The sequence below is a fragment of the Atta cephalotes genome (genome assembly GCF_000143395.1).
Source record: "Atta cephalotes unplaced genomic scaffold scaffold00027, whole genome shotgun sequence".
NCBI classification, from domain to species: Eukaryota; Metazoa; Arthropoda; class Insecta; order Hymenoptera; family Formicidae; genus Atta; species Atta cephalotes.
The window spans coordinates 4,051,917-4,065,058 of record NW_012130091.1 but is presented as its reverse complement, the minus strand read 5'-3'; positions in this window follow the sequence as shown (position 1 = coordinate 4,065,058).

The window sequence follows — 13,142 nt, the reverse complement described above, 5'->3', positions numbered from 1 at the left end:
CCCTGTTATTCATATTTGAGAGAAAAACAGATTTACTCCATGAAAGAAAAGAATCGTCAAAACGTAACGTAGTATAAAAGGGAAAAAAATGATTCATATATAATTATTACATATAATTATATAAAATTATATAAAATTATATATAATTCTATAAAAAATTGACATGTTTTATATATTATGCAATTATATATAATTAAATATAAAATGTGTCCATATAAATAATATTTTTTTCAAGGTAATAATACATGTAGGCAATAATATATGCAGAAAAATATGACTTCGTTTCTGAAATTTTTATTTGTAAGCAAAAGTACATGTAAGCAATAGAGCTGTAGGCAATAATTTATGTGCGCAAACGAATTGTTGGCAAAAATATTGTAGGCATACGATGCAATAGGCAATTCGTAGGAAAAAGAAACCATCTGTGTATAGTCAAATTTAAGATTGTTCTTTGTAAATGTGGTAAAAGATTATATGATAATTTTAAAGGTTTTGTTTGTATATATATTATATTTATTTCTTGTAATTTTTCTGTGAATAAATTATACATTATGAGTGTTCGAGATTAGCATCCATAAAACCGATTTTATGGAATAAATGCACGTACGGTGTGTAGTTTAGAAACATCTAGAAACTTTATATTGTTCTAGAAGTTGTTCTTCAAAATAAACTTGACGATCATCTTTCTCTGTAAAGCCAAGATGTAACCGCCTGTTGTACATACACAAAAATCAATTGTTTAAAAGCAGCAATTACAATTCTGATTGATCACAGTGACGCGAAAAGTATAATTCACTCATGCCTCAATCATAGTCAGTAGGCCGGTTTCTACCATGTGTTAGTGAGTGTACGTATGCAGTATGTGCGAGAGTGTCAGGGAGAGAGAAGTGCACAGACGTTAGGGTCCCGCCGGCGCAGCGCGGGGATGACATCACAGGGAGCGAAAAACCTGTCATCTCTTTCACCAGTTGCATTCTCTTTCTAGCCTGTTATCCTCTCTCTCTCTTTCCTAAGTTGTAGAATACCGTTCTCTCTATCCCACTCGTTGCGGCCCTATACTATTATTAAATTTTTTCTGCATGTTAATATTTGTAGTAAATAATGTTGAGCTATTCTAACTTCATAAAGAAATCTAACTACTCTGATAGAGTCTAAATAAGCACAAAATTAAGATATTTTTAAAATTAACTACTGCGTAGAATTAACTTATATTTTATACGTAAGTAATATATAATATTCAAATTGTAAATTTGTAAATTTTGAAATAGATTAATTAAAAAATTTTAACTGTAGAACAATTCGCGCAAAGTTTCTTCGTCGCGGCGGAATCGGACGGATGTAACATTTCCAAGAGTAGGGATGATATAAAATAAATAAACAAAATATTTTCTTATAAACAGATATAATAGCTATTGTGTAACGTAATTTTTTTTAGTTAAGAAATATGAAAAATAGCTCAATTTGAAAAAAGAATTGTTTTTCACCTTAAAATGACAACTTAAAGAATTTGTTATAAATAAATGGATTAACAAAAAAATCATACATATATGATATGTACAATGATTATATGATAAATAATCTTCTTAAGAATATTCCTACTAAAATTGAAGTTAATCAGATTGTTATGGAGAAAAATTTACACTTGTCTTGAAAAATGGTTTCGAGAGAAATGAAAAAGAAGATTTGAAACAATTTTTTAATATAATAAAATGGCCTTATCTTCAATCTGCTATTCCAGCATCATACATCTCGCTACAACCAATCAAGCTTGGAATGGCCCATAACATACAAAACAATAAAAGATGCTCAGGTAGAGTGACTTCTCGACATAAACGGCCGTGCTGTTACTCACGCGCGCGGTAATGATTCGTCTCCCTATAAATTTTTATAACTTGGCCAATTTTGGAATATTGACATTTTATTATGGCTCAGAATATTCTTAAAGATTCAAACTTTTAAAAAATACAAAAGAAAATTTTTCGACTTTTTTTAAAGTTTCAGGATAATTAGACTCCTAAAGTTCCGAGAACAATATTGATTTATTAGAGAGATTTTCAGATAGGTATGGTCGTGTTATTATATGAACAAAGTCCAGATCGCGGTGTTATTTATCCCCACTCTAAGTGCCACGCGCCGTAAGAAACAGTGCCGTCTATGCCGCCCCGCCATCATAATTTAAAAATGCGTTCGGAGAAACGTTATTAACGTTATTTGTCATTCTATTCTTGTTTTACGTCTAATAAATAATAAAAATAGAATGATAAAAATAACACTAATAGCGTCTCCTCTTAATATAACAAAATCCAGGGCTGGCGATTTCAGTAGAGTCGATTTGGAGCACTCCATATATACAAATTTCTAAGCTATAGAATTCCATACATACCTCGTAAGAAATTTACATTCAATTTATATTAAATATTTTTCGTTCAATTATGTTGAGAATAAGACCTCAGATAAATAAATGTATATATATATATATGTGTGTGCGCGCGCGCGCGTGTGTGCGTGTGTGTGTGTGTGTGTGTGTGTGTGTGTGTGTCAAAAGAACAGTAAAATATTATATCTATTATATCTATATATTAATATTACCCTCTCATCCTCCTTCAACTGAAACTCCATACATAGAAAAAATTTACTTCGCCACCCTGACTGCTTTTAAGTAAGTACAAATAAAAGATACAAGTAATAATGGTGTTATTCAGTATACCAACACATAATAAAAAAATATATTTACATTGATAAGATTCTTGAGGTTTCCACGGATATTATACGGACTTAATAAAGCTTTTGTTTCTATATAAAGATTATGCGTTTCGTGGGTTTCCTCGTGTCCAAATCTATTCTTGGAATGCCAACGTTTTATGAACTGCTCCACTACCAGGCTGCTTCTTGCCTTGATGAAGTGGATTACAATGTTCACGAAACGTTAGCATTCCAAGAATGGATCTGGACACGCAGGAAACGCATAATCTTTATATATATATATATTATATATGTATATTATTTCTTAACAATGACTTGTTTTAGATCTTGAGAATGTACATATAATTTATATTTTTTAACTATATACTCAATATCATCTATTATACTACATTTTTTATCAATATTTATTAAAATTCTTGTTATATAATATTAATTATTTATTTTTATTTCTTTACTATAAACGATGATGTTCCATTCGGTACTTTAGTGCATTTTTGAAAAGATGCTACTAGCGCTATTAATTGTATTTTATCATTCTATTTTAATGGTTTATTAAACATAAAACAAGAATAAAATGATGCAAAAAACGCTAATAGTGTCTTTCCAAACGCATCTCTAGATAATGACGTAGGCACTGCTTCTCACGGCACGCGGCGCTTGGAATGAGAATAAACAGGCAACAATCTGAACTCTAATTATGAGCATCTTTATTATTCCTTATTGTACATTGATAAGAGTCTGGTGAGGACTACTATGGTAATCAACTACTATGGTAATCAGTATACATTTCTTTAGAAATATATTGCGACAGTAATAAAATTGGCAATGCTAGTGATAGTAGTACTAGTAATACGTAGTACATAGCAATACATTAACAAATACTTGGCAATATTGCGCGCAATAAGTGACAATACATAGGATAACAATATTAACAATACAATAGCAATACTAGCAGTAAAGTATGTTGTATTGCCATAATTAGCAATCACTGCACATTAATGTACATTATTTTAGCAGTGATTGAACCTCTTAGAATTTAGTAATTAAAGCTATTAAATGTATGGTGAAATAATGCCAAATATTTAGTTAATATAATAAAAAATAATGTTACTTTTACAAATATTTAATAAATATTATAAACTGTTACCATCTAGTAATATTTACTAAATACTAAGGATGCACCGAATCAAATAAAATTACCGGATATCGGTTTTTACAATATTATTAAAAACAAGTTATTATCATAGGGGTCATCATATTTAACATCAATTATATTTTTGATATATCCGTACTTCGGATATCCGGACAAAATATAACTTTGGATATCCGATATCTGATCTGAGAAAACAATTTCTTTGAATCGGATATCTGATATTTTCCGGATATCCGGACGGATTTCAAGAAAATCTTCTAAAAAAAAAGCCTATAGAGAAATAGATTGTAATTTTGCAACAATATTAAAGCAACAATATTAAGATATTAAAGCATCATAAATATGCATATTTATTTCTAGAACATTTATATAAAAAAAAATCAACAATTTAATATCAAATTTTAATATCAAATTTTAAGGATATTTCCTCGGATAATAGTTATCCGGCTATCCGGTCGGATAGTAAAAAAGAGCTGGATAATACCGGATATCGGATATTTTCCTAATATCCGGTCCATCCCTACTAAATACTTATGTAAATGTAACATTATTTTTTGATTATATTAATCAAACATTTGATGGGAATTTGTTTTAATAATATTTCATATACATATATATATATATATATTTCAATCTTTCATTTCTCCATAATTTCTTATAAAAAGTTTCCTATATTCATATTATTCTTATGGATGTTCATATTAGCCTATCCGAAGAGTAATAAGAACACGCGTCACCATTTGCATTAAACGTATAGATTATTTGAGCTCTCAATATTAAAAACAGTATTAATAAAATGAGGCAATAAGAGCTAATACAGTTATTATTAAAGTACGTTAACAATTCTTTTTTGTTCATCTGTACATATATTTCCGATATTTCGGCTACTTTTTCCAGCCATCTTCATGGTATTACATTCAGCATAGAATCCAAAAATTTAAATTTAAATTATTGTGATTGTAGGCGCAATTGGCAAATCCCCGAGTAATTCTCCATTTGAGCATATGAACGACTCTTCTTAACAAGTTAAAAGTTGATAAGATCGGTTGTACCATATGGTTGTACCAGCAGTTGTACCAATAACTTGCATTCTATTATGCACAATTAAAATTACAATTACTACAAATTATCTAAAATTTGTCGATTAGACGTGTGTCTTTCACATGGTTTACGTAATATTTGTTAGAAGTAAGGAATATATTATTAAAAATTATCTATACCCTGATGAAATATTTTCTCAATTTTTATACGAAACGGAACATTTTTCAGAAATACTCAGAAATATTCGGAAAATTTCCATCTTCCCTTAGAATTTCTCATAGTGAATTCTGAAATATTTTGAAATTTCTTATCCCATAATTCTTAAAAATTATTTTTTAATTTTTTAGATTTGTAACATTTCGTCAGAAATTATATTTATAAAAAAAATTTTACGATATTTCACAATTAACATATGAAAAATATATGAAAAATTCTATAGAAATTCTATAAGAAAAGATGTGGATTTTCTGAGAAATGTTCCAATTCGTATAAAAAAATGTGAGAAAGAGAGAATTATAAAATTATAGAGAAATTCTGAAAAATTATATAGAAATTTTTAAAAATTATATGAAAAATTCTGAAAAAAATTTTCACCAGGATAATAGAGAAATTAATCTACATTATGGAATTATAATAAAGAATAATAAGAATAAGAATAACAATTAATATTATTATATATAAGAACTTTTTGATATTTAATAATATAAAGATTAAAATGGGGAAGTAGGAATCGGCGCGATAATCGGCGCAAGTATACCTAATAATGAAAATGTTTATATATCCAGTTTTAATGTAAAATATAAAAAGTTAGTATGAAATCCGTACACGTTTCGACTTACTTCAAGTCATTCTTAATAGTATCAATATAATTCTAATTCAGCACAAGTAGTGCATCAACCATAATATCAATCATCCAACATCACAAAGAGGTTCCTTAGCTTCATCCTAGTTTACAGGCCAGAAGAAAACAAAAATTCTTATAAAGTGAAGCTATAATAAGAATGAGAATGTCACAGATATATATGTAAAATTATTTTTTAAAAAAGAATCATCGACAAGTACATAGATTAACACACACCGAATTGATGCAACTTGTGCGTACACATACAGTAGTCAATCAGTAGAATATAATATTAATTTTGACAATTAGATGAAGTAACAAGAATGATCCAAATAATTTTTTCGTCAAATGAAAAGAATAGAATGTAACGGTTATTCACTCTTCGATTACATGGAGATAAATAACAAGCATCGCAGTTGATACAAACGCTGACCTGAAGCGATCGAAAGCATAATTGTAAACTTAAAAATTAATTTTAAATAGTATTCAGAATTGACGTATAGATAGTATTGACGTATGGTCTAAAAATTCAGTATCTGAAGGTTTACTCCTTTTTTTGTGTTTTTATATGCAACATTTCAGACATTAATCTTTTGTTGTAATTCCTTTTTATATCCAAAACTTGCACCTTGTTTCAATCGAATTCATAGTCAAATTACAATCTATGGTCTGTAATGACTAAATCAGAAGATGTCTTTCTTCTAATATAATTTCAGTGTTCAGAAATACGTATATGTATTGTAGTTGACTAGTTTGTCCTATATAAGAAGCCTCGCAGTCTTTGCCAAGCAATCTTCTATATGATGTTTCTCTGTGCTAATTGGTAAAGGATCTTTCTGCACTTTGATTAGACAAAATTTCGATTCGATTGCTAAATTTATTAATACTATAAAATGCAATTTTGAATACGTACCATATTGTTAATAACTTCTTGAATTTATTTGATATGTTGTTAACAAAAGGGATTGTAAACCAAATGATTTTATTTTATTAGATGTCACATTCTTTTTGTTACCTTTGTTCATCATGTTACTATTTTTTATAAAATATTTTATTGTCTGAGACATGCTATTAAAAATAAATTTAAGAGGATAATCATTGTTTAATAAAATGTTGATGATAAGTTCAAAATTTTTTTGATGAAATTTTAGGTTAGAAAATAAGAACACTTTATCAACCACGATCATGCCTTTTTTCTGTGACAGATAATGTCTGAATAAAAAATTTAGATATCTACCTGAAAAAGTCGGTTCTTGATGCCAAATATTAATCTTCCGTTATGAATTAAAATAGTTGTGCCAAGAAAATTAATTTTGTTATCCCCTACTTCTATTGTGAACTGTAGCCTTGGATATATAGAGTTAAACATATTTAAAAAATTATCGATTTGTATTTCTGTGTTGTACGAGGATATATACTGTTTGTACTGAAAATCTACGGTATACGTAACATGAATTATAAATTTTCAGTATTGGCTGTGCATATCGGAACACGCCTATAAAATAAGGTAATAATGTTACAGATAATAATGTTAATTATTAATATATTAATTTTTATTCTAGTACTTAATCTTAAACTTTAATTGTTATTTCTATAAATGCAACGATGTATACATGCTTATTATTAGAAAGAAATATGTCATGATAAATGAAATGTTATCGAATATATTTATAGGTTATCTCGAGAGCAGCAATGCGACTGTGTCAAGACTTATTGCCTCCGAAGGGAGGTGACAACAGCAATATTCCATAATTAAAGATAATAATTTTTTTAAAGTGATAATCTATCAAGCAATAGGGTGCGTTCCGAGTTATGTATGAAATACATGATGTATCATTTTATCCTTTTTTTTATTATTTTATGAACAAAAACAAATAATGTATCATGTAATATACTTCATGCATAACTCAGAACATATCCAGTTGTTTACTAAACCATATGAAATATAATGAAAAATCTAACAAGTGATTACAAATATACGTATATATTTTTCTAATTTGTGTGTTTTAAATAGATTATGTCAAAAAAGTTAAATCTAATAAAATATTTAAAAATATAAAAAATAATAATAATATATTTAAAATAATATATTATATTAATATATAATAATTTATATTAATATATTATATAATAATTAAAAAAAAACATACTTTGAACTGTGTCTAATGTAAACTTGTCAGCAGTTTGCTGGCCAAAATATAATATGATTTGATGACAGAATATGATATAACAGTATGAAATAAAGTAGAATGTTATTTCAATATATATAAATAGAATATATTGCAAATTCTGTTCGTCTCTTCTCATCAATTTGCTGCTATTAGATTGTCATTAAATATAATTGGTAGAACACAAATCAAATACAGATAGATATATGAGTGAATCTGTCAATATATTCTATTCAAATCTGTCATTAATTTGTTATTTGCTAACAATTAAATTGTTCTAAATATAAAATTTCTCTTTTTAAATACTATTTTGTGTATTATATAAAATAATAAGCATTATTTTTATTAGATTTTTGCAACTTTGAGCTTCTTGACTTCATCGTCGCATCGGGCAAGATTTTTTAATCTGCAGGTACCAAACATCAACATCTGCAGCAATTCATGTTGTTGTGGAAGTTTCATTTAATGAAATAATAAGATATTGGATTAAATTTTCACAATTGTATCATAATCTTCAACATATTAGGAATCAACAAATTAGTTCGGTCCGTTTTTTTGTGTTCAAAAATGCAAAACAAAATGAATGAACAGATCAATTAAAGTATTGTCCATCGCTGCCTACTACTTTTTCCTATCTCTCAGGCAATTTTCGAATTCGATCTCGAAAAAATAACTCGTCTTTGGAGGCGATCCAATTTTGGAGCCAATTTTCGATTTCTGCGAAAGAAGTGAATAGTGACTTGCCAAATCGTACTGTATCCTTCGGAACAACCAGTAATTAGAAGGAGCAATATCCAGAGAATACGACGGGGCGGTAAAACATCCTATTTGAGCGTATCCAAATATTTTTTTACGACTTTAGCGACATGAGGCCGAGCGTTGTCATGAAAAAGAATAACTTTATCATGTTTGCCGTATTCCGGCCGTTTTTCTCGTAATGCACGGCTCAAACGAATCAATTGTAGCCGATACCGATCGCCCGTAATGGAATCACCAGGTTTCAACAACTCATAGTAAACAAGTTTGGTCCCACCAGATACAAAGCATGATCTTCGAACCATGAATGTTCGGCCGTGGTGTTGACATTGAGATCGATGGCAACGATTGACTGGGCTTAGCGTAGTATTTTTTCTTCTTGGGGTTGTCGTAGAATATCCACTTCTCATCTCCAGTTACAATCCGATGCAAAAAATCTATTCTCTGTTGTCTTTGAATCAACTGTTCGCAAATGAAAAATCGCCTTTCAACGTCTCTCGGTTTCAGTTCATAAAGCACCCAATTTCCTTGTTTTTGAATCATTCCCATGGCTCTCAATCGTACAGAAACAGCTTGTTGAGTTACCCCCAATGATTCTGCAAGCTCCTCTTGCGTTTGACTCTGATCTTCGAGTAATAATCTCTAATTCTTTGTCTTCGAATTTTTTTGGCTGTCCAGAGCGAGGCTTGTCTTCAACGTTGAAATCTCCATCCTTGAAACATCGAAACCATTCCCTACATGATCAGTTGGAGCAGTCACCATAAACTTCGACAAGCATTCGATGGGCTTCAGCCGCACTTTTCTTTCAATTAAAGCAGAAAATCAAAACCTTCCGCAAATGCTGCTTGATTAACACAAAATTCGACATTTCAAACACAGTAAAAATCAAGATTTTATTCAAAGCGATATAAACTGAATATTATTGGCAAATGTTTTTTATCTCTCTGAAATTTAATCTCTCTGAAACCACCAAAATCAACGGTCACTATGAATCATTCACAACAGCTGGAGCTATCTTTAGGGAAACGGACCGAACTAATTTGTACTCCCAATATTACAGAGCAATAAGCTGTTAGATGAATATAATATTTAAAATAAAATAAATCGGTATCACATTATTATTATTTCAGATTTTGGCTCAACTATGGATTTCCATGTATAATCGGTTGATGGAACCCACATTCCTATTTGGCCTACAAAAAAAAACGAGAACATTTATATATTAACAGAAAGTTATACCATTCGTTAAATATTTTGATAGTAAATATAATAAATTAATTATCAATAATAATAACTAAATTATTATTTTGTTATTATTTATTATTATCGTATCATTAATGTATTCAAATATTTGTATCGTAAGGTTTCTGACTAGTATGGAAAAATATTAACTGTAAATAGTGGGCATGCGGGAGAACGCATAATACACGCGTTGGAATGCTTCAATTGTCTCATACACACACACACACACACACACACACACACACACGCGCGCGCGCGCGCGCGCGACGTAAAAGCACGCTCACATATTGAACAAACTATCGGAGTTTGAAAGAACGAAGATGCCTAAGGAAGAAAAGAGAACTGCATTATTCACTAGAATTTTCTGGTAAGAATTCTGTAATGATTATATTTCTAAATATTCGAGAACATGCATAATATGTCTATGATAATATAAAAATTCAATATAAAAATTCATATATTCAAATGTTTAAGAATAGATTATAACTTTACACTTATTGTCATGCTTGTTACTTCTTCACAATGTGGTCAAATGTACTTGAATCTGAAATATATTATGATAACTTAGATATGAACGAAGGAAATAGAATGAGGCATCCCCAGTGAAAATTTTTCTCAGAATTTTTCATATAATTTTTGGAAATTTCTATATAATTTTTCAGAATTTTTCTATAATTTTATAACTTTATAATTTTATAACATTTTTTATACGAACATTTCTCAGAAAATCTACATCTCTTTTTTCAGAATTTTTTATATATGTTAATTATAAAATCATAAGATTTTTAAGATTTTTTTGTAAGTATAATTTCTGATGAAATTTCTTATGAAATGTTACAAAATCTAAAAAATTTAAAAAACTTTTTAAAAATTATGGGATGAGAAATTTCAGAATATTTCAGAATTCACTTGTATGAGAAGTTCTGAGAGAAGATGTAAACTTTCCGAATATTTCTGAATATTTCTGAAAAATGTTCCAATTCGTATAAAAATTATAAAAAAAATTTTCACCGATGAAATTAGGTTTATTCGATTTTTTGCTCGTATTTTTGCATGAAATGAAAGAATCTAGCAGAAATAAGCGTCACTCTGTCCGCAAAAGGAACAGAGAACAGAGAACAGAGAATAAGAATTTCAATCTATTAGAAATTAAATATTTCACAATACATGATTTCTAATAGATTGAAATTCTTATTCTTTGTTCTCTCTTCCCTACTCCTTTTATTGTGCGGAATCCCTAATTAAGCACATGCGCATGAAGTCACAAAATATGGAAGTTACTAAATATTTACAATAATGTTTACCAAAGTAAAGTACGAAATACGCGTACATCACTTTTTCTTTATAAAATTGGTTGATGGTTAAAAGTGAAAAATAAACATATTGTACATGTTAATTCCCTTTTAAAAACAATGTGGTTAGCACTGTCTAGTGACTTTTGCTTCGTAACATTACGTGATTGATTAAAATTGTTGTGTTATCACAATTATTTTATAATGTTTTCGGCCTGACCGAGTTTGCACTAACCTGGGTTGAAGTAATGTTTCGTGCTCTCCTATTGGTAGAACGTGTAACGTCAATCAATAGCGAAGCATTTTCTAATCCAAGTTGCAAACTCGGTCGGGCCGAAAACACTATTATATTTAAAATATAAAGAAGTAGTAATAATAGTATATTATACATATTAAATAAAGATATTTTAATGATTATTATAAATATTGCAAACTTTCATTTTTCACGATTTTATTCTAGGGGAAAAATTATGTGATTATAAAATCACAGTTAGATAAAATCAAGTTCGTGTGAAAAATTTCATGATTGACCTTCTACTCCGCAAATCGAGATATTAATTGTTGAAATTGACAGATATTCAGGTGAGAAAATCTATTACATCAATGGCATTGAGGATTACACAAATTCTCTCAGACTCTCTGTTTTAAACCCAAATTTTCTACTAAAAAAATTCTCTGTTTTAAAAACATAAATTCTGTTTTAAAATACAAATTATTTTTTATATAATTTTTTACAGTAGAGAATTTGTTTTTAAAGCAGACAAATATCCCTAATCATTTAATTCTCAGTTAAAAACAAAAATTATGTAGAAAATAATTGTATATGTTTCCTGATAAAACAATAGCTAATTTGGGGGGACTAAATTGGCAGCAAATTCGATTATATTACAAATTTTGATTACGAAACTATAATCATCTATGTTTGTCTTTGGCTATGGATTTGTTCATAAAGTTTATTGACAAGCTATGCCAGCAAATTGAAATCGAATAGAATTTGTTTCAAGTTCTTTTCTCAATCTGCCATCAGATTATGCAGAAATTTGTTCATTTTCTGTTACCAATCTGCTGACAAATCATGTCCAGCAGGTTTTATCATATTTCTGACAGCAATTTATTAACAATGCTGCATTCAGCAGACTCAACAGTTGAGTGAACGTTCGATGTTATTGGTGTATTCTTTTAAATCATCCAATCAGCATTTTATCTGAAAGAATACAGCACACACCAAATATAAATACAATATAACGTGTAAGTAACAAATAATGATGAACAGATGTTACATTATATTTATATTATTATTATATAACTATATTTTATTATTAAATATTATTATATAACTATACTTTATATATTTAATACAACCGAGATTATGAAACAATTATATATTGTTTTGTTATTTATATGTTATAAAAAACGAACAGCAATATAACGACATTCATTGCATGTTATATAACAATTATTTCATTGATATAATATTATATTAATACTATATAATTAATAATGCATTAATTTTTTTTTATATTATGATAAGAGGGGATATAGCCGTTAGGGGCGAACCTATCAGGCTGGAATTACATACGAAACTAATGTCACTAGCACATTAAGGTATATTTCCATTGCTAAGGAAAATGTAAGGTTTTTCTCATAATCACAGACTTTACGCTCTTATATTAGATTACCTAGCTTATAACTAAAGACCATAAAATAAGATTTTTCATTTCACCGAATCGCAATAATATCTCGCAAAAAAAATATAAATAAGCTAGATTGACAATTACTAGAGCAGATTCATCAGAGCTATCTTAAAACAGCGGATAGTTATGAGAAATACCTTTTCTTAACAACTAAATATATAATAGCACAAACTATGAGAGTACAAATTAGTTCGGTCCGTTTCCCTAAAGATAATTTTAGCTGTGAATGATTCATAGTGACAGCTGATTTTG